This window comes from Jaculus jaculus, chromosome 2, assembly GCF_020740685.1.
Source record: "Jaculus jaculus isolate mJacJac1 chromosome 2, mJacJac1.mat.Y.cur, whole genome shotgun sequence".
NCBI classification, from domain to species: Eukaryota; Metazoa; Chordata; class Mammalia; order Rodentia; family Dipodidae; genus Jaculus; species Jaculus jaculus.
In genome coordinates this window covers 151,234,608-151,256,979 of record NC_059103.1, presented here as the reverse complement: position 1 = coordinate 151,256,979, position 22,372 = coordinate 151,234,608, and positions in this window count along the sequence as shown.

Below are 22,372 nucleotides of genomic sequence, written 5' to 3'. Positions count from 1 at the left end.
CTTACTTTCACAGCATATTTTTCCTTCCTTCTTTCCCTCCTTCCTTCCCTCTCTCTCCCCCTCCTTACCTCTGTCTGTCTGTCTGTTTTTTTTTGGGGGGGTGGGAGGGGGCAGGGTGTCTAGCCCAAGCTGATCTGGAACTTACTCTGTAGCCCTGGTCTAGCCTCAAACTCATGGTGATCCTCCTACCTCAGCTTCTGTAGTACTGGGACTAAAATTGTATGCCACCATGCCAACTCTCCAGGATATTTCTGATATTGATAGCAAGTTAAAGAAAACTGGAAATCTATGAACATGTACTTGGAACTTTTTTAATTGCAACACACAGACATGTGTTATACTTGGTTTAGTGGTACTAAGAGAATGACATGCTAAATTGATGAATTAGTACATAATAGGAAATGTTGAAAATACTTAACAGGTTTCTATGACCCTACTTGAATATTGTCTTCCAATCATTATTTTTATTGACAGTCATCATATATGGGTGTGGTGGTTTGATTCAGGTGTCCCCCATAAACGTAGGTGCTCTGAATGCAGGTTCCCAGCTGGAGATTTGGGAATTAACGCCTCCTAGAGACAGCGTATTGTTGCCGTGGGCTTATGGATATTATAGCCAGTTTCCCCTTGCCAGTGTTTGGCACACTCTCCTGCTGATATTGTCCATCTGATGTTGGCCAGGGAGTGATGTCCACCCTCTGCTCACACCATAGCTTTCCCCTGCCATCATGGAGCGTCCCCTCGAGCCTGTAAGCCAAAATAAACCTTTTCCCCCACAAGCTGCTTTTAGTCAGGTGATTTCTGACAGTAATGCGAATCTGACTGCAACAATGGACATAAGGTATTTTGATCATAATTCCCTCCCAACGCCTTCTTTTGTCATCTCCCCCCCCCCCCCTTTTCCAGTGAAGTCTCTCTTTTCAATTAGTCCTCTTCTATTTTGATGGTTTTTTTCCCTTGTTTCTTTGCCCTCTTTCATCATCCATGATGATGGCCCAATATTGGGCAGATTTTGGGCAGGTAATGACAGCTTCTCTAAGGTCATGGATATGACAGCCATGTCATGTCTGGAAGACAATAAATATAGGTTGAGAAAATGGATAGTCATTTGTCAATTAGAGTGTCCTTAGATTGCCCTTAAAAATTTAAGCCATATGCTGAGAGTGTTGGGTGGGCCCAGCACTCGGGAGGCAGAGGTAGGAGGATTGCCATGAGTTCAAGGCCACCCTGAGACTCCATAGTGAATTCCAGGTCAGCCTCAACTAGAATGAGACCCGACCTTGAAAAATAAAAAAAATAAAAAAAACAAAAAACAAAAACAAAAAAAAAACAAGCCATAGGGGTGAGGTGATGGCTCAGTGGTTAGGTCAGTTCCCTGTGAAGCCTAAGGATCCAGGTTCAATTCCCACTACCCACATAAACCAGATGCACAATGTGGCACATTTGTCTGAACTTTGTTTGCAGTAGCTAGAGGACCTGGCACAACCATTCTTAATATCTCTCTCTCTTTCTCAAATAAAAAAAAAAAAAAATTAAGCCATAGCGGAGTGCGGTGGCCCACAACTTTACTCCTGGCACTCTAAAGGTTGAGGTAGGAGGCCCGCCAGCCTGGACTACAGAATGAGTTGCAGGTTGGCCTAGACTAGAATGAGATCTTATCTCAAAGCAACAAAATTAAGTCATGCTATGTGTGACCAAGGGAGATGTTTTAGAAAAAATATAAACATCTAAGTCATTTTCTATGTATATATTTTAAACTTAAGTATGATCATGTTATACATATAATTCTGAAACATTTATTATTATTAGTAGTAGTTTTATACTTCACAATTTTATTCTGATAAAAGGTAAGCAAATCAATTCCTATTCAAGACAGGTCAAGAAGGAATTGCAGAGCCTGTGGGAGTGGCATTCAACCCACAAGCAAGAGTCCTAGCGCCTCTGTCATTGGGTGGAATATTATTATTTTTAAAAATTTATTTATGGGCTGGAGAGATGGCTTAGTGGTTAAGTGCTTGCCTGTGAAGCCTAAGGACCCTGGTTTGAGGCTCGGTTCCCCAAGTCCCACGTTAGCCAGATGCACAAGGGGGCGCACGCGTCTGGAGTTCGTTTGCAGAGGCTGGAGGCCCTGGCGCGCCCATTCTCTCTCCCTCCCTCTATCTGTCTTTCTCTCTCAAATAAATAAATAAATAAAGATGTGCACCACCACACCCTGATAACCTTTAAAAAAATTTTATTTATAAGTAGAGAGATATAGAGAGACAGACAGACAGAGAGGATGGGTGCACCAGGACCTCCAGCCACTGCAAACAAACTCCAGATACATGTCCCAATTTGTACATCTGGCTTTACATGGGTACTGGAGAGAAAAGCCGGGTCATCAGGCTTTGTAGGCAAGCACCTCAACTGCTGAGCCATCTCTCCAGCCCTAATTCTGAAACATTTTAACTTGCAAATCTATCATCAATATCTATTGTATTGCATTCATTCACATAGCTTCGTTTGATTATTATTTTTTTTTTCTTTTTTGGTTTTACGAGGTAGAGTCTTGCTCTAGCCCAGGCTGACCTGGAATTCGCTCAGTCATTTCAGAGTGGCCTTGAGCCTTGAACTCATGGTGATCCTCCTACCTCTGCCTCCCAAGTGCTGGGATTAAAGGTGTGTACCACCACTCCCAGCTCCATTTGATTCTTTTGAATCTCTTAGTATTGTGATTGTAACATTACCTAACCATCATCAACTTACAAATTTTAAGTTGTTTCTATTTTTCACTATTACAAGTGATGCCATAGGCCTCTTGTCTGTATATTCGATAAATAATTGATAAAATACACAAAGGAAATATATAGTACTACTAACAACGGTATGTGTGAGTGATGAACAATGGGTTATTTTGATTTTTCTTGTATTTTCCCACATTTCATTTTGTAAGTAATATGCAATTTGTTTGCTTAGATATTAACGCATCAGCCGGGCGTGGTGGAGCACACCTTTAGTTCCACACTCTGGGAGGCAGAGGTAGGTGGACTGCTGTGAGACTACATCGTGAATTCCAGGTCACCCTGGGCTAGAAAGTAAGACCCGCTTCGAGAAAACAAACAAACAAACTAACTAACTAAAAAAAGAGTTCAAAAATAAGGACCACAGAATGAAAGATGATGTCACATTGAGAAGCTCAAATGCACCTGTGAAATGAAAGGAAGAGTGAAGAAGACTTATAATTTAAAAAGTCATTTCAGGACAACTTGCTGTCTGAGATAAAAAAAAATAAGAGGCAGGGCAATGGCGGAGCACTTGTCTAGAAGGTACAGAGCCCTGAGTTCAATCCTCAGCTGCACAAAAATGAGAAACAGTGGTTAATAACAAAGGTCCCACCATATCAAATAACTAATAACAATTTCAATATCACATACCTGTTCTTACATAAAGGGGTCACCATTCTAATGATTCCCAGTTAAATACCTCCTTCTTCTGCCCAGTGACTTTTTTGTTACCTTTCTTTATAAATTAACCATAGCCTGTCTTTGCCTGTTCACCAATTCTTTTCTTCTAACTTGTAAATGTATTCAAAGTGCTTCCTGTCCTGGAAAATGTCTCGCTGCAACCAGGCTCCTTTTCAGAAGTCCACCTCTCTCCCCCTTCATTTCCCTTCTACTTACAGTCTGAACTTCCTCTGCTCCCAACTTTTCCTGAGCTCTGTGCAGTTCAAAACTGGTAATGTTGCTGTCTTGCATTATTTCTTTGTATGTTGATCATTTATGAATGAGTTACCCACCCCACGATGTCAGATCCACAGGAGAGAAGCCTCCTCTATGTTTATTGATCATCACATTAGAATCAACTTGAATTCAGGAGCTGGAGAGATTGTTCAATGGTTAAGGCATTTGCCTGCAAAGCCTAAGGATTCAGGTTCAATCCCCCAGTACTCACATAATGCCAGATGCACAAGGTGGCAAATGTGTCTGGAGTTCCTTTGCAGTGGCTAGAGGCCCTGGCATGTCCAGTCTCTTTCTCTCTCTCTTAAATATTAAATATATAGAGCTGGGTGTGTTGGTGCATGCCTTTAATCCTAGCACTCAGGAGTCAGAGGTAGGAGGATTGCCGAGAGTTCAAAGCCACCCTGAGACTACATAGTGAATTCCAAGTCAGTCTGAGCTAGAATGAAACCCTACCTCAAAAAACAACAAAACAGAACAAAACAAAACAAAATACCACTCAGGAGCCATAGATTGTTACTAGAAATTTTTCAGTGCCAAGGATGGGATACCTTCCAGTGAGTTTTTGGCAAGGGAGATCCCTGATGCCCCCAAAACCTTACAGGCCATTGCTGAGGCCCTTGGTTTCCCACCAGGAATAGATGGTAAGACCCTATTGCTGAAGACTCCACATACTGCTGGAGCTGAGCTGAAAACCTCCTCCATGTAGACCAGCTGACAGAAAGCTGGAAAAAGCCATGCTGCATGCAGTTCAATGGGAGAGAGAGAAATCACCAGTGAAGATACTCAACAGTGGACACTGCAAGCATTATATTTTGCCAGGGGACCAAATGAGCCAATGGGCGCAATAGTGGCACATCTGTCATGGTGGAAACCAACTGCCCTCTAATTGGACTGGAGGCTTGCTCCATGGGAGGAAATATATCTGTGATACTGATAACTTAAAGCAGGATAGTCATGAGCGCTAGGGATATAATGTCTGTTGTTCTCTGGCTAAATGTATATACTATGTTTATCAAATTGCCCAGTAAGCACTTCTCTTAATGTTCATACCCATATATTAATGCTACTCTCACTTTTGGTTAGAAAAGCTTCTCTTTTCAGATGACCTCTAGGATGACTCAAAGGCACCATGGTGCTAAGAAGTGACAGAGGAGTGCTCAGCACTGAAATATCTCAATCACACCTTCCAAGGTTCAGGGCCCATTATGGAAGAGGTGGCAGAAAGAATGTAAGAGCCAAAGGGAGGGTAGGACGCCTTACAACGTGCTCCTCCAGACACAAAATGGCCTGGATATCCATGACCTCATGGTGTCTGACACTACGTACACAAGACCATCATAAGAGGAGGAGAAGATGATGACATCAAAATAAAAGAGAGGCTGAGTGAAAGGGGGTGGGGATGGGATGGAGAATGGAGTTTCAAAGGGGAAAGTGGAGGGAGGGGGGAGGGAGGGAATTACCATGGGATATTGTTTATAATCATGGAAGTTGTCAATAAAAAAATTAAAAATCTACAAACAAAACAATATATAATTTTTTAAACCTGCCTTCAGCATCACCACCAGCAAGCTCTCGAATGACTGTCTTAACATCACACTGTAAGAGAATCCATGTGCCTCCTTCCTCACTCGACTCAGCTACTTTCTTCTGACTCATCTTCCCATAGACCAGCCATGCTGTGCACTCACAGGGAGGCCAATGAATGTTTCCTCTATGGTGTGCGGACTGACTGGAAACCACCACTCTCTTCCCACCAGTTATTCCCAATAGGAGGCTGACAGCCTGACTCAGGACAGAGGCTTCATAGACAGTCCCACAGCAAAGGAAATGAAGAACAAATGGATGGATGAAAAAGAAGGAAAGAAGGGTGGGGCCTGGGCATGGTGGTGCGCACCTTTAATCCCAGCCCTTGGGAAGCAGAGGGAGGAGGATAGCCATAAGTTTGAGGCCACCCTGAGACCTCAGAGTGAATAGAAAAAAAGAAGAGTGGACATCGAATCTGGAGGATATTGGCAAAGTTCTTCAGGTTGATACAGGCAGAAAATCTTTTTTAATTTTTTCCAACCTTTCCTGGACCCTAAATGAGAGCAATGGTTTTTTATACCATCCAGACCAGTTGGTTGAGTCATAAAGCCAATTTTTTAAGTCACAATTGACATTTAAGAATGAAATAGGATAATCATGGAAAATGTTAATAAAAATTAAAATAAAATAAAATAAAATAAAATAAAATAAAATAAAATAAAATAAAATAAAATAAAATAAAAAGAATGAAATAGGAGAGCCGGGCGTGGTGGCACACACCTTTAATGCCAATACTCAGGAGGCAGAGGTAGGAGAATCGCTGTGAGTTCACGGCCACCCCTAGACTACAGAGTGAATTCCAGGTTAGCCTGAGCTAGAGTGAAACCCTACCTCAAAAACCAAAAAAAAAAAGGAAAAGAAAAAGAAAAGAAATAGGAACCTGTCGTGGTGGTGCACGCCTTTAATCCCAGTACTCAGGAGGCAGAGGTAAGAGGATCATTGAGAGTTCAAGGCCACCCTGAGACAACATAATGAATTCCAGGTCAGCCTAAGATAGAGTGAGACCCTATCTCGAAAAACAAAAACAAAAACAAAACAAAAAAATCCTGGAGGGCTCCTGTCCTTGTGGCCCATGAAGGAGAGAGTCAATACTTCAAGAGGCAGAAAGTCATGAGTGAAACCAGGTTATCATGAACATAAGCAAAGGTTAAGCTGCTCATGGATTTATTATTTCTGTTATCTTTTGATATTTTTGGCAGCACAAAGTCTTCTAAATCAATCTTCAACTTAAAAGGTACAGTTCACTTTGGAAATGCCAAGAAATTGTTCTTGAACTCATCCACATGCTAAAAAGTGACTGATGAGTGGCAGCCCTAAATGACCGACCACCCATGCACTACCCAGAAAACTGTGGAAGAGGGCACAGGCGGGGGAGGGGGAAGGAAGAGGAAGAGGAGGGAGGAGTGTTTTGGAGCACCGTCTTCCGGACATGAAGTGGCCGCTGCAGTCATAATCTCACAGTAACCGTCATTACCTGTACAGTACTGTGCCCATCAACATTGCTCGTAGATGGTTGAGGAAGGCAAGAAGAGGAAGAAAGATAAAAAGAAGCACATCAAAGTATCTGGAAAGCGGGGGTTCAGTGAAAGGACGATGGGGAGGCAGGACAAGAGAAGCTATCAGGAGGAGATCATGATCAAAATACATTACACACATGTACAGCTGTCAATGAAAGAGTGAAAAAGTTCTTGATATAAAAGATGCTGAGGGCTGGAGAGAGGGCTCGGCAGCTTAAGGTGCTTGCCTGCAAAGCCTAATGACCCAGGTTCCATTCCCCAGCACTACATAAAGCCACATGCACAAAGTGATGCATGCATCTGGAGTTCGTTTGCACTATCTGGAGGCCCTGGCACAGCCATTCTCTTCATCTTTCTTTTCTCTACCTCTCTCTGCCTGCAAATAAATAAATAAAAACACTTAAAAAAAAAGATGCTGAAACTTCAGTAGAGAATTTTTTTAAGTACCAGTGTTGCATCAATGTACTAAATGGCTCAGTATGTGTTACTTTTTTTCCTCTGTCAGAAAATAAAGTCTAGGTGTCAGCTTGGTCTAAAGTGAGACCCTATCTCACAAAACCAAAAACCAGCTGGGCATGGTGGCGCACGCCTTTAATCCCAGCACTCCAGAGGCAGAGGTAGGAGGATTGCCATGAGTTCAAGGCCACCCTGAGATGACAGAGTTAATTGCAGGTCAGCCTGGACCAGAGTGAGACCCTACCTCAAAAAACAAAACACACACAAAAAAAAGTCTACGGCTGGAGAAATGGCTCAGTACATAAAAAGCCTGATGGTCTGGGTTTGAGTCTCCAGTATCCATGTAAAGCCAGATGTCTAAAGTGGTGCATGTGTCTTGAATTCATTTTCAGTGGTGAGAGGCCCTGGTGCACCCATACTCACTCTTTGTGTCTGCTTCTCTCTCTTTCTAAAGTAAATAAATAAAATACATCTCATTTCTTTTTATTTTTTATGTAAGCACCTTAACTGCTGAGTCATCTCTCCAGCCCCAAAAATATTTTTTATAAAAAGTCTTTGGGGCTAAGGAGATGGGCTCAAGAGTTAAAAGCATTTGTCTGCGAAGCCTAAGGAACCAAGTTCGAGTCCCCAGTCCCTACATAAACCCAGATGCACAAAGTGGCACATATATCTGGAGTTCATTTACAGTGGCTAGAGGCCTTGATGTGCCTATTTTCTATCTCTCTCTGCTGCAAATAAACAAAAAATTAAAAAGTTATAGAAACAAACAAAAGAAACCCTTGCAGGTCCTGATGGTACAGGCCTGTAATCCCAGCTACTTGAGAGGCTGAGGTAGGAGGATTAAAATTTCAAGGCTAAGGCTGGAGAGATGGCTTAGCAATTAAGATGCTTGCCTGCAAAGCCTAAGGACCCAGGTTCGATTCCTCAGTACACACATAAGCCAGATGCACAAGGTGATTCAAGCACACAAGATAGTGTAGACATCTGGAATGTGACTATAGTAGGTAGAGGCCCCGATGAGCCAAAACTCTCTCTCTCTCATAAAAAAATAATAAAAAAATAAATAAATAAAATTTCAAGCCGGGCGTGGTGGTGCATGCCTTTAATCCCAGCCCTCAGGAGGCAGAGTACAAGAATCATCATGAGTTCAAGGCCACCCTGAGACTACATAGTGAATTCTTGGTCAGCCTGAGCTAGAGTGAGACCCTACCTCAAAAAACCAAACAAACAAACAAAAAAAAAAAAAAAGAAAGAAAGAAAAAGAAAAGCACATATTCAAGGCCAGCCTAAGCAATGTAGGGAGACTACATCTCAAAACACAAAGTAAATGACAGCAGGGATGTAGGTTTAATCTCATTACCACAAAGGAACAAAGAAACAAATAATGTGTTTCAGAAATCTATGCGAGATTTGGTATCATTTAGGAATATTTTTGTTTTTCTGTTCTCTCAGTGGGTTCTCAGAATTAGTTTTACTTAATTTATCTGCAGTTTGCTGATGAAATATCACTTATTGTAACACTATATGGCTAATTTCCTAGTCTTACTTCCAGTCAGACTGAGGGGGAAATCTTCAGTATAAACTTCATTCTTTTTTTTTTTAAATTATTTATTTATTTGAGAGCGACAGACACAGAGAGAAAGACAGATAGAGGGAGGGAGAGAGAATGGGCGCGCCAGGGCTTCCAGCCTCTGCAAACGAACTCCAGATGCCTGCGCCCCCTTGTGAATCTGGCTAACGTGGGACCTGGGGAACTGAGCCTCGAACCAGGGTCTTTAGGATTCACAGGCAAGCGCTTAACCGCTAAGCCATCTCTCCAGCCCAAACTTCATTCTTTGATGTGCTTTGACCTCATTCCCCTGTAGCTACAGGCACATTGGAGCAGCAGCTGTTGGCCCTGGACGCTGATGCCTGCCAGAGGCAATGTCCCAAGCCCCAGGTAGTGATGAAGGAAGTACAACATGGTGGATGGCATCAGCACTGTGGTCGGGGCACGGAATCCTCCACACGTTCCTAGATGACAGGCTTGGACGTAAAGGCAAGGATAGCTACCTGGTGTTGATGAGAGTTACCCAAACAGTGCAAGGGAAGATGGCCCAGCAGTTAAAGGCACTTGCCTGCAAAGCCTGGTGGCCAGGGTTCAAATCCCCAGTACCTTCGTCAAGCCAGATGCACAAAGTGGTACAAACATCTGGAGTTTGTTTGCTGTGGCAAGAAGTCCTGGCGCACCTATTTTCTCCCTCTTTTTCTCTCTCTCCCTCTCCCTCTCTCTCTCTCTCTCCCTCCCTCCCTCTCTCTCTCTCTCTCTCTCTCTCTCTCTGTCTCTCTCTCTCTCACATAACAATTTGAATCAACACTGAAGAAACAAAAAGAAAAAACAAAGCCAACAGATCTACAGCCCCGGATTTGGCCCCACAGCAACTGCGCTCTATCCTCAGCTACAGAACATGTAAACGAACAACTGGTGTAGAAGATTCAGTTGTTACGTATGCATGCTCTATTTTTTACAATATTTTCTTATTTCCTAAATTTAGATGAGTTTGGAAAGAAAAAGAAAAGTAAACAGTTAAACAGACCAGCCAGGCAACTGTGATACTTTCACATACACAAGAGAACAGTTCTGTCATGCTTCATCAAAACCATAATAATGCAAAGGAAAAGTGAGGAAGGATGGAGGTCAAGGCCACCAGAGGTCATCACTGGAGTCGGTAGAAGTGCAGGCTGTGCTCCCAGGACGAACTTGAGGGAGGAAATGCCAGCCTTGGGGCTGGGCAGGAACTCCTCTCTATAGCCCTTTCATTTCCTACCACTGAATTCGGGATGTCTACCCCAAACATACAGACAAGCAAAAGGTGTTCCAACTCTGCAGCAGCGCTTGAAGCCAAGGCCATCTGCCCAAGACCTCAAGCTCCCCAGCTAGCTTTCTGACACCTACCATTTTGATTGGAAAATTTCTCACAGGGAAACAGAGGCAGTGTATTTTTTTTCTTTTGTCCTTTTTATTTCTTCTTTCTTCTTGTGTTTTTAACGACCACTACAAGAGATAAAACTGAACTTGGAGCTGGGCATGGTGGCACACGCCTTTTATCCCAGAATTTGGGAGGCAGAGGTAGGAGGATCACTATAAGTTCGAGGCCACCCCGAGACTACAATAGTGACTTCCAGGTCAGCCTGGGCTAGAGTGAGACCCTACCTCGAAAAACAAAAACAACAACAGAAAAAACAACAACAACAACAACAACAAAAACCCTGAACTCCATAGCCGTGTATATGAGAGCTCCAGTAAGACATTAAGGAAACCCAAAAGGGGGAGTTTTTCTTTACTGGGTACAGTTTCAGATTTGCAAAATGAAAAATTTCTGGAGATCTCTCTGTTCCACCGCAGTATGAATGGGAATATATACACCACCAAACTGTGACTTTAAAAAAGGTTAAGATGGAGCTGGAGGGATTGTTCAGTGGTTAAGGCACTTTCCTTCAAAGCCTAAAGACCTGGGTTTGATTCCTAGGACCCACAGAAAGCTAGGTGCATAAGGTGGTACCTGTGCCTAGAGTTCATTTGCAGCGGCTAGAGGCCCTGGCATGCCCATTCTCTCCCCACCCCTGATTCTTTCTCTCTAAATAAATAAATAAAATATTTTTAAAGGGTTAAGATGGTAAATTTTATGCTCTGTGGCTTTTTAAATTTATTTATTTTTTTTACTGACAACTTCCATGATTGTGAACAATATTCCATGGTAATTCCCTCCCTCCCCCCACTTTCCCCTTTGAAACTCCACTCTCCATCATATCCCCTCCCCTGCTCAATCAGTCTCTCTTTTATTCTGATGTCATGATCTTTTCCTCCTATTATGATGTCTTGTGTAGGTAGTGTCAGGCCCTGTGAGGTCATGGATTTCCAGGCCATTTTGTTTCTGGAGCACATTGTAAGGAGTCCTACCCTTCCTTTGGCTCTTACATTCTTTCCACCACCTCTTCCTCAATGGACCCTGAGCCTTGGAAGGTCCTCCAGCCTCCACATGCATGCCATGACACATATATGCCCATACACACATACATGTGTACACACGAAAATTATTACTTCATGATGCACATATGCCCATACACACATGCATGTATACACACAAAAATTATGACTTCAGCAAGCATACTGGATAATGATCTCATAATTATTCTTCAAGCCTCCCTATCAAAGGGCTGCAAAGCAAACCAGGAGTTCCAAAGTTCAAGGCCATTTGATTGTCATTGTAATGATAATTGTTCCAAAGCCCCAGGCACACAGAAGCTGGTACCAGGGGCACAGTGCTCTCAGTTACATGCAGGTCCGTACCCAGAATTGCATAGGTGCAAGAAACATGGCTAGGGTGCGACTTAAGTGTGCTCCATGCTACATGATAAGGTATGTTAAGCTCACTCAGATGTCCTCCATAAATTAGGTGTTCTGAATGCTAGGTCCCCAACTGATGGAGATTTGGGAATTAATGCCTCCTGAAGGCAGTGTATTTTTGGCCACAGGTTTATGAGTGTTATAGCCAATTTCCCTTTGCCAGTGTTTGGCACACTCTCCTGTTGCTGTTGTCCACCTGATGTTGGCCAGGAGGTGATATCCACCCTCTGCTCATGTCATTGTTTTTCCCTGCCATCATGGAGCTTCCCCTCAAGCCTGTAAGCCAAAATAAGCCCCCTTTTCCATAAGCTGCTCTTGGTCAGGTGTTTTCTGCCAGCAATGTGAACCTCACTGCAACACTCATGGAGGAACTTAGTACATTTAGAATACATAAAAGGATATGGAAGGCTGGGGTGTAGCCTTAGCTTTGATCCCCAACACTGAATAAAACTGGAAATGGTGGCAAACACCCATAATTCTAGCACTCCAGAGATATGGTCAGGATGATCAGAAGTTCAACATTCTCCTTGACCACATAGTAAATTCAAGTTCAGCCAACGATATAGGAAGGAGATCCTGTCTCAAAAGAGACAAAGGCATATAGGATGGTTAGTGTAATTTGATAGTTTCTTTTGCTACTGAAGAAAAAGAGATTAATAAATATAAATTGGAAACATTTTCCATTTCTCTGTTTTTTCATTTTCCATTTATCTTGATCAAGACTTGCCATAATATTTTGAGAAGTTCATTTCCACAGTGTCATTTAATGAGATAATACCATCAGAAAACACCCTGGGCAGAGCCACATAGAGCATGGAGTTATCTTACTCAATTCAGGATGTCCCCAGAAAAGTGCTTGGGATATTTAATCAGTCATAAAGGCTCAATAAATGTCAGGTAACAATGTTGTTTACTCCAACATGAAAAAAAAGTGCTCTTAATGGAAGATATGACAATTGATTAAAATTGGAACAAGTTGCACTTAGAGATATTTTGCATAAGGAAAAGTGGCTGCAAATCTAGAAGCAACAAAGAAGTGACAATAGAGAGAGAACAAGCACTTTGGCAGTGGGAGCTTGTAACGACATACAGGGACCATTACTGTTATCGTTGCTTTAGGTTTTGAGGTAGTGTCTCACTTGTAGCCCAGGCGTACCTGGAACGCACTCTGCAGCCTCAAGCTGGATTTGTACTCACAGCAATCCTACCTCTGCCTCCTGAATGCTGAGATTAAAGGCGTGCACCACTATGCTGGGCATAAACTACAGCATTCAACTTTCAGGCTTTCACTTATCTCTTAAGTCCCTGAGTTCATCCAACAGCCACTTACAGGTGCCATGCTTGTCTAGAAGGAATGAGCATATGTAAACCTAGGCTCTATCATGAAGAGAGCTCATTATACAGTATTCTGTCTCTCCCTCTGTGTGTGTATGAAGTTTCCAGGCCCAATTCCCAGGTCTTTTCCAAGAGCCTCACCACCTCATCACCTCCTTTCCCCTACAACTAGATGTTCTCTCTCTGTCTCTCTCTCTCTCTCTCTCTCTTTTTCTTGGTTTTTTGAGGTACATCTCACTGCAGCTCAGGCTGACTTGAAATTCACTATGTAGTCTCAGGGTAGCCTTGAACTCATGGTGATCCTCCTACCTCTGCCTCCTGAGTGCTGGGATTAAAGGCATACACTACCACGCCTGGCTGCTCCTATTTTTAAAAAGATGCCATTTAAAAAAATTAAATATTTAAATATTTTTAAAATATTAAAATATTTTTAAAATGCTAGGATCTCTTGCTACTGCAAATGAACTCCAAATGCAAGTGCCACCTTGTGCATCTGGCTTTATGTGTACACTGGGGAATCAAACCTGGGTCCTTAGGCTTCACAGGCAAGCACCTTAATCACTATGCTATCTTTCCAGCCCTTCTGCTCCTTTTTTGTTTTTCATTTCTTCAGCACCTTAGATATAATTCCAAGTCCAAATCCCTCTACTGTTCACTCCATCTGGACAGACAGATGCACTTTTGCACAGGGTAAGCATTATCCAGAAAGGACAACAGATAGTAACAGTTATTCTCATTTTTTTTAAGTGTTATTCTCATTTATTTTTAATATCAGGTGAAATAAAGATATCAAGACACCATCAGTTACTATATGATTCTTGCAAGGACTTCCTCTGCAAACACATGTAATCTGCAGAAGTATCTTTAAGTATGCACTGACACTATAGGGTCTAGAAATATCCATGCCTCACCCAACCATGACAAGCTGGGAGAGGTGCAGAACACTGACTAACTCCACACCTTTCCAGAATGCATTCCAACAAGCCTGAGGCCAAAGGATTCTACAGTCTTAGGTAACCACAAATGTTCTGCACATCACTCACCTGGTAATTAATCATGGAAACATTAAAGTATTAAAGTTGTAATTACAAGTGTGATTAATTACTGTCTTGCACTGCTTTAACAACTAGTTAAATCTGGTTTTGTTATTTTTAGTAGCACCTGAAGTAAGAACCTTGCTGGCTTCTTGGATATCTTCCCTCCATGAAGACTCTGTGTAGCATTCAGTTGGAGCTCACTAAAAATAAATCTTTTTAAAGACAGCTTTCTATGGGGCTGGAGATATGGCTCAGCAGTTAAGGCACTTGCCTATAAAGCCTAACGACCCTGGTTCCATTCCCCAGTACCCACATAAAGCCAGATATACGAAGTAGCAGATGCATCTGGAGTTGTAGCCACTGGACAACTTGGCGTGCTCTGCTGCTCTCTCTTCTATGTATCTCTGTTTGAATTAATTAATTAAAAAACAGCTTTTTGGGGTTGGAGAGATGGCTGTGGCTAAAGGCACTTGCTTGCAAAGCCTGGAAGCCCTGGTTTGATTTCCCAATACTCATGTAAATCTGATGCACAAAGTGACACATATATTTGGAATTCATATGCAGTGGCCAGAGGCCTTGGTATGCTCATTCTTTCTTTCTCTTCCTTTGCTTGGAAATAAATAATAAAAATATCTTTTAAAATATTTTAATATTCTTTATTTGACAGAAAGAGGGAAAGAGAGAGAGAGAGAGAGAATGTGTGCACCAGAGCCTCCAGCAACTACAAACAAACTTCAGATGTATGCCACCTTGTGCATCTGGCTTGCATGGGTCCTGGGGAATCGAACCTGGCTCCTTTGGCTTTGCAGGCAAGCACCTTAACCACTAAACCATCCTTCCAACCCAACAAAAATATTATAAAGAAATAAAATGAAAACCAACTTTCTAGGTAAGCATAGTGGCAGATATCTGTTGTAAAGCTGAGGCTGCAAGATCACCAGTTTGACGCCAGCCTGGGCTACGTCGTGGGTTCATTTCAAAAACCCAACCCAAAGCAAAGCAAACTCTACCCCCTCTCTCACGTTCACTAGCTACAGTGTGGTCATTACAACACATAGACAGTGAGTACTAGCTGTCATTTAATTTACGGGGAGACGTTTGGCTTGTTCAGCAGCCAATTCAGTTGTCAAGGAACTCCGAAATCCATCACAGACATCTCGGGTTAGCCTATGCACAGCTCGTGGCTTCTGGCTGTCAGTGGAGAGAAACGCTCAACTATTGCCCTTCCTGGTCAGAAGATTCAGCAAAGGGGAAGCTCCATTGCTTCCCTCATTGTTGGTTCCTGGAGGAAGTGATGTTTGACTCTTAGGACAATTAATGTGCAGGAAAGAGATCGTCTTGACACAGTGTGCGTTTAGGTTTTCCCACCTGCCTGTTCCCCTGAGCTCACAGCTCAGAGCCCACAGGGTAGAGCCATGGCACTGGTGCCAAGTGGGACCAAAGCTAGCTTAGGGAAGGGGAACTGTACTTCGGTGAAGGGTTTGATTTGATTGTTTATTTTCTCTTTATCTCCTGGCCCCCTGGGAAATCTTACTTGGACCTGAGAGCACGGAGGTTATTCCACAGGAGAGGTTGGAAGCTTCATAGGAAGCATTACTGGGGATGGAGAGAAGGCTCAGCAGTTAAAAGTGCTTGCTTGCAAAGCCTGATGGCCTGGGTTCAATTCCCCATGTACCACATAAAACCAGATGAATGCACAAAGTGGTGCATGTGTCTGGAGTTAGTTTGCAGTAGCAGGACATCCTTCCTGGTGCACCCATACTCACTCTCAATAACTAAAAAAATTAAAGAAAATGGCCAGCTTTATTAGTAATTCAAGAATTGCTATATCACTGGGCAATGCCACTGTAAAGGAACTCCAGATGCATGCACCACCTGTGCATTGGCTTATGTGGGGCCTGGGGAATCAAACTGATGTCCTTTGGCTTCACAATCTAGCACCTTAATCCCACTAATATAATAATATATAAGTATAAAAGTAATACTTAATATAAAAGTAATATTTTCTCATTGTTAAAATTCTGAAAACTGAGGCATAAACTGAAAAAATGCCCATAGTCCCACCATGCAGAAAAGGGCAAAGCACTTGTGTCACTGTGCATCGGGCTTACATAGGACCTGGAGAGTAGAACATGAGTCTTGGGCTTCATAGGCAAGTGCCTTAACTGCTAAGCCATATCTCCAGCCCCTGGACAATCTTTATGCATGTGTGCATGCCTGTGTGTGCTCATGTGTGTCCACATGTGTGCATGCATGTGTAGGCCAAAGGACAACTTTGGGCAGAGTCCCTAGGAATGCCGTCTATCCATCCTACTTTGCTTGTGTGTGTGCAATGGTGTGTGTGTGGTTTGTGGCCATGCACTTATCCTTGCAGCACTCCATTTGCTTGCCTGTGGTGGGAGGGCAGTTGCCTGAAGTGGTCAGTGCAGAACCTCCATCTCCTGTTCTTATTTTGGGTAAGAGTCTTTTACTGATATGAGAAATTGCTGTTCTTCATGAGAATGGTGAATCCCTGGTCTCCTACTCCCTTTGCCAGACTGGAGTTACAGGCTTCAGGAGATTCCAACTCAGGTCCCTTTGGGCCCTCACACTTGAGCTGAGCTAGAACTCCAGGCCCTGCCCATCGCCTTTTTTTAAAAAGTATTTTTATTTATTTATTTGAGAGTGACAGACAGAGAGAGAGAGAGAGAGGCAGAGAGAGAGAGAATGGGCGCGCCAGGGCCTCCAGCCACTGCAAACGAACTCCAGACGCATGCGCCCCCTTGTGCATTTGGCTAACGTGGGACCTGGGGAATTGAGCCTCGAACCGGGGTCCTTAGGCTTCTCAGGTAAGCGCTTAACCGCTAAACCATCTATCCAGCCCTGCCCATCGCTTTTTAATACACAGCCTCTCCTTGACCTGGAGCATGCCAATCATCCTAGACTGGCTGACTAGCAAGCCTCCAGACACACTGTCCTCTGCCTCTCCGGCATTGTGGTCACAAGTGTCCTGCCATGCCTCCTCTCTCTCTCTCTCTATCTCTCTCTCTCTCTGTGTGTGTGTGTGTGTGTGTGTGTGTGTGTGTGTATGTGTTTGAGGTAGGATTTCACTGCAACCCAGGCTGACCTGGAATTCACTATGTAGTCTCAGGGAGGCCTCAAACTCATGGTGATCCTCCTACCTCTGCCTCCCGAGTGCTGGGATTAAAGGTGTGCGCCACCACGCCCAGATTGCCATGCATTTTTATTTGAGCACTGGCAATCAAATTTAGGCCCTCATACTTGTAAAGTAAGCACTTTACTGACTGAGTTTTTCTTCAGATAGAAAATATATTTTATCTAAGAGGTTATAAATAAATTATATGGAATTCCACTTTTTGGGACAATGGAACACTCAGGAGCCATAGATGGTTGCTAAAAAATTTTCAGTGCCAGGGATGGGATAAGTTCCAGTGAGTTGTTGGCCAGAGAGGTCCCTGATACCCCCAAAACATTATAGGCTATTGCTGAGGCCCTTGGTTTCCCACCAGGAATAGATGGTAAGACCCTATTGCTGAAGACTCCACATACTTGGACTGCAAGGCCACTGAGAAATCCTGCTAGAACTGATGATGATAACCTCCTCCATGTATATCAGCTGACAGAAAGCTGGAAGAAGCCACTCTCCATGCAGTTCAATGGGAGAAAGAAAAATCACCAGTGAAGATACTCAACAGTGGACATTGTAAACCTTATATTTGGCCAGCCAGGCCAAATGAGCCAATGGGTGCAATAGTGGCACATCTGTCATAGTAGAAACCAACTTCTCTCTAATTGGACTGGAGGCCCGCTCCATGGGAGGGAATACATCCCTGATACTGAAAACTTAAACAGGGGTAGTCATGAGCCCTAGGGGTGTAACGTCTGCTGTTGTCTGGCTAAATGTACATACTATGCTTATCAAACTGCCCAGTAAGCACTTCTGTTACTGTTCACACCCTTATACTAATGCTACTCTCACTTTTGGTTGAGAATCTTCTCTTTTCAGATGCAGTGACCTTGGGACGACTCAGAAGGTATCATGGTAATGGAAAGAAATGACCGCAGTGCTCAGTACTGCAATATCTCTATCACACCTTCCAAGGCTCAGGGTCTAATGTGGAAGAGGTGGTGGAAAGAATGTAAGAGCCAAAGGAAGGGCAGGACTCCATACAACATGCTCCCTCCAGACACAAAATGGCCTGGATATCCATGACCTCACAGTGCCTGACGCTACCTGCATAAGACCATCATAAGAGGAAGAAAAGATCATGACATCAAAAGTAAAAGAGAAGCCAGGCGTGGTGGCGCACGCCTTTAATCCCAGCACTCGGGAGGCAGAGGTAGGAGGATTGCCATGAGTCTGAGGCCACCCTGAGACTCCATAGTGAATTCCAGGTCAGCCTGGGATAGAGTGAGACCCTATCTCAAAAAACAAACAAAACAAAACAAAACAACAACAACAAAAAACAAATGTAAAAGAGAGACTGATTGAGATGGGGAGGAGGTATGATGGAGAATGGAGTTTCAAAGAGGAAAGTGTGTGGGGGGAGGGTATTACCATGGGGTATTTTTTGATAATCATGGAAATTGTTATTAAAAAAAATCAAAAAAAAATTAAAAAATAATGAAAATATGACTAAATGTTCGCTATATCACCCGCTCAATAAACAGCATGTTTTCCTAACCCATCAGCTCTCATGAGGTGCCCACCTGCCAGTCCTCAATGCTCTTTAGATGTGGGTAGTATTCTGAAACGTGTTTAACATTGCCTCTCCATAATTCTATTGAACTTGCTTGTTTCCAATTAAACTGTGACTGATATACTTTCACCTTGCAAAAAGTAATAAATAACATTATTACTTATAAAAAAAAAAGAGTATTACCATGGGATATTTTTTATAATCATGGAAGTTGTTAATAAAAATTTGAGAAAAAAAGAAAATATATTTTAAAAGAAGTGTACTACAATGTTCTAAGGGCCAAGTCCTAGCTGTAAATCAATAGAGCTCATTTGGGGGAGTACATGGACTACATATTTCAATTATATGAACACATGGCCAATTTAGTGGCTCTTCCGGAGACCGAAGTTTCAGCCAGTTGCTCCACAACAGCTCATATCGACCATCCATTAGTGGGCCACATCACACAGACAGGTGATGCAACAGGCAATTCCTGTATTACATTATCTCTCTCATGGGGCTGTAACAGGAGTAGTTAAATTATGTGTGAGGTGCGCTAGCTGTTCAGATAGTGATCTGAGGTTAATCTCCAAATAGGAGCTCTCTTCCCCACTTCATAGGTGTCTCTGCATTTACTAAGCATGAAACAGTTTCCCTGAGTCTGCTGAAAAGTTGACATTAGGGCTGGAGAGATGGCTCAGAGGCTAAGGCACCTACTTGTCTGCAAAGCTTAACAACCCGAGTTCAATTCCCCAGTACCCATGTAAAGCCAGATGCACAAAGTGGTACATGTGTCTGGACTTTGTTTCTAGCGGCTGGAGGTCCTGCCATGCCCATTTTCTCTGTCTTTCTCTACTTGTAAATAAATAAAAATCTTTTAAAATTTTTGAACATATTTAGGAGTGGTGGTGCACACCTTTAAGCCCAGCACTCTGAGAGGCAGAGGTAGGAGGACCGCCGTGAGTTCGAGGCCATCCTGAGACAACATTGTGAGTTCCAGGTCAGCTTGGGCTAGCAGGAAACCCTACCTCGAAAAACAAAAAAAAAACAAAACAAAAAAAACAAAAAAAAATTGAGCATTATACATTCAAATACCAAGTTCTATAATGAAGAGAATAACAAAACTGTCAACTAACTTTTGGTACTGATACTAAGCAAAAGCACATTAATCCTGGATCTTCAGATATGGGTTACTTATCCTTACAAATAAATAATCAATAAAAAAGTACAAAAGCCATTAGGAATGCAAAATTATTTGCCTATCTACACTAAAAAATAAAAATACCCATAAGACAATGTCAAAAGGGTTTTGTCTGTTGTACTATGGGAAAACATACATTTGTCTACTTCATAATTAATTCACTGAGCTTCAAGGAGAGCCAGCTTGTCATCTGGTTCTAGATGGGACATGGGTGTTGCAGAAATGAGTCTTTACAGTGACATTAGGATGATCCCGAATCAGGCTTCGACTGAGTACCAGAAACTGTGCTGCGTCAGGAAGACAAAGAAACCGCAGGGACATAGGCTGCACTGCCCCAGAGAAGTACTGGTCTTAGAGGACTCAAACTTGCTCTACATGTGGGTAGTACATCTGCCAGAGGAGTGGTCTTAGGCTGGCTGTGAGCTTACTATGTAGCTCAGGCTGGCCTGGAACTCCCAATTCTTCTGCCTCTACCTCCAAAGTGTTGGGATTACAGGTGCACATTATGCCTAGCCAGACATATATTTTCATTACCATAAAAACATATCAGGGCTGGAGAGATGGTTTAGTGGGTAAGGTACTTACTTGCCTGCAAAGCCAAAGGACCCAGGTTCAATTCCCAGGACCCACGTTAGCCAGATGCACAAGGGGGCACACGTGTCTGGAATTCATTTTCAATGGCAGGAGGCCCTGGCACGCCCATTCTCTCCCTCACTCTCTGTCAAATAAATAAAAATAAATTATTATTTTTTAAAAAAACCATATCATAGGAGACTGACAAGATGGCTCTGCAGTTAAAGGTGCTTGCTTGCAAAGTCAGTCAGCCTGGGGTTCAATGCTCTAGCTTCTCACATAAAGCCGGATGCATACATTTGCAGTGGCAAGAGACCCTGGCACCACCCCCAGACACACATGCAAATAATTTGTTTTTTCTTATTTGTAAGCACAGAGGGAGGGAAGAAAGGGAGGGTGGGGGAAAGAGAGAGAGAATGGGAGCTCCAGGGCCTCTTGCCACTGCAAACAAACTCCAGATGCATGCACCACTTTGTACATTTGCCTGGCGAATTTAACCTGGGCCACAAGGCTTTGCAAGCACATGCCTTTAACCATTGAGCCATCTCTCCTGCTCATAAGTAAAATTTAAGAAAACATTATAAGGCTGGGGAGATGGCTCAGTGGTGAAAAGCACCTGACACCCAAGCATGAGGGCCTGATTCATCCTGTTTGCCCAGCACCCACATGAACAACTGGGCATGGCCACACACACTGTAACCCTAGACCTGTGGGGAGTGCAGACTAGAGAACTGTGCGGATTCTCTGGCCAGCTAGCCTGACTGAAAAAATGGTGGCTCTGGGTTCAGTGAGATGCTCCATCTCAAGACACCGAAGTTCTCCCCGGCCTCCATATGTGCACAGGAGCATGCATCTGTAACACACGTGTAGATACCATCTACACCACATGACATCATGCATAGTACATACTCACGCAAAAAAAAAAAAAAATGTAACCAAGCCAGGCGTGGTGGCACACGTCTTTAATCCCAGCACTCGGAAGGCAGAAGTAGGAGAATCACCGTGAGTTCGAGGCCACCCTGAGACTACAGAGTGAATTCTAGGTTAGCCTGGACCAGAGTGAGACCCTACCTTAAAAAATAAAACAACAACAACAAAAAAAAGGGTATCACTACAATGGCAAGAGGGAAAAGGGGGCATATTATAAAACAGAACATATACTATGGTCTCAATTTAAAAATACATAAAGATATTGTATATATGTAAGTACAATGATTGTGATGGGGAGGTCATATGATGGAGAATGAAATTTCAAAGGGAAAAGTGGGGGGGGGGCAGGAAGGGAATTACCATGGGATATTTTTTTATAATCATGGAAAATGCTAATAAAAATTTTAAAAAATACATAAAAAATAGTTAAACTATTGACAAGTTGATCAATCAGTTGACAGGGTTTTGTTATGTCATTTTCTTATGTATGTATCACTTATATTAACTCATACCCTCCTCCCACTACCCTCTTATTCCCTTTGGCTAGTCTCCTTCTTTAAAAAAAGTTATTGGGACTGGAGAGATGTTTCAGCAGTTAAGTGTTTGCTTTCAAAGCCTGATGACCCAGGTTTGATTCCCCAGTATCCATGTAAAGCTAGATGCACAAAGTGGCACATGCATCTGGGGCTTGTTTGCAGTGGCAAGAGACCTAGGGCACCTACATTCTCTTTCTCCTTACATGTAAACTAATAAAAATAAAAATAAAAGCCAGGCGTGGTGGCGCATACCTTTAATCCCAGCAATCGGGAGGCGGAGGTAGGAGGATCGCTGTGAGTTCTAGGCCACCCTGAGACTCCATAGTGAATTCCAGGTCAGCCTGAGCTAGAGTGAGACCCTACCTCGAAAAATCAAAAAAATCAAAAATCAAAAATAAAAATAAAAGTAGAGCTGGAG